The sequence below is a fragment of the Mustela erminea genome, chromosome 5 (genome assembly GCF_009829155.1).
Source record: "Mustela erminea isolate mMusErm1 chromosome 5, mMusErm1.Pri, whole genome shotgun sequence".
NCBI classification, from domain to species: domain Eukaryota; kingdom Metazoa; phylum Chordata; class Mammalia; order Carnivora; family Mustelidae; genus Mustela; species Mustela erminea.
Window position 1 is genome coordinate 13091124 of NC_045618.1, and position 1464 is coordinate 13092587.

Here is a 1464-nt window from a genome sequence, read left to right on the forward strand (position 1 = left end):
TTTTTTATTTTGTTCGTTTTGTTTGTTTGTTTTTTGTTTTTTTTTAGCACTAAAAGTTCTCAAATTTAATACCAAACCAACCTATTGGTGCAAAGGCATAGTAGCAGAAAAAGCATTTCCCTGATAAAACATGTCTGTTGGCCAGGTAGGAAGGATATTTATAGAGTGATAGGATAGAACACATGATCTGCATACAGTTTAATTAAATACGTGATGCCAGTTAGGTATGTCATTTCATGACATGTGATGCCTTATAGGCCCTGCTTCGTTCTTCTCCAGTGCCTCGTCTTGGAGTTGTACCTGATTTTACTACCAGTTTTCATCCAAATCCACTGGGGAATGGGATGATTCTGCTTTTGTTTCTTGGCCAGGAATCACTTGATTCTGAAAGTCTTGTGAGAAGACATGGCCAGAAACAGTCAGCCACACACAGCAGGACAGAGGAAAAAAAGAAAATATGTTTTTAAGGTTTCAATGATAGCAATAATTTTGTCAATTTCCATGAAAATAAGGTAATGCTTTTGTTTTAATATTCTGGGGTGTCTCGCTCCAGGGGTCAGGGAGTCAGTGTGAAAATTCTACTGATCTATTTCAGTTATAAATTCTAGAGCTGAAGAAATAATCATGAATATCTGAACATATTATAAGGCAAATCTAGGTCCAAATTCTGTATATTATCTAGCTTCATAAATTCCTACTTTGACAAATGGTACCACAGTGGCATTTTGGATTCCTAGAGTTGTTTTTAGATATATAGATTAGTTAATAAATCTACTTATTTAATTCCTAAGAACACCATAGTTCTTTAACTACCACCAAATATTTCTATCCAAACAGGGATTTCTGTCTGATTGTCATTGTTTCCTTCTGCCCGTTTCATTAAAGTAAGCTCATCTTTTCTCTGTTATTTGGCCTCTGTCTCTTTAGTTCTTGTTTCCCATTGAAATCAGGAAACTTGGGTCAGTGGGGTATCTCTCAACATTATCATCTTTAGTCTTCAGAGGACAGACACACAGAGCTTTTACATGATTTGGTTCTCTCCAAAATAAAGCATTTTTTTAATGCTTAAGAAAATGAATGTCTTTTGGGACCCCTTGAGAAATAGGGAGGAAATGTGATGGATCATATATAGTAAATCCATGCTAACATTTCCATCTGTCTAGGTTTATGGATTCTTTTCTCTATGCTAGGGAAATTTTTTCATCTAAATATTGAATACAGGTTACCCACTGAGTCCTGGTTTAGTAAACTAACAAAGCCAACTATCAGAACATTTCTAGTTGTTCAAGTTAACCCATTAATTTCAGTATCTCAGATAAGTGTATCCAGAGTAAAAAATCTGGTTCCATGCATTATTATATTCTATTCTCCTTGGCTTACCACCCTTGGAATTTATTTCCTCCATATTCTCCAGGTATCTGCTGATAAGAATTAGAGAAATGTTGTAACTATTTTGGTGTTTCT

At 35.0% G+C, this 1464-nt stretch overlaps 1 pseudogene; it reads right to left on the reverse strand.

The window, feature by feature from the left end:
• Positions 1–251: 251 nt before the first annotated feature.
• On the reverse strand, positions 252–407 carry LOC116590264 (annotated as a pseudogene).
• Positions 408–1464: the final 1057 nt, after the last annotated feature.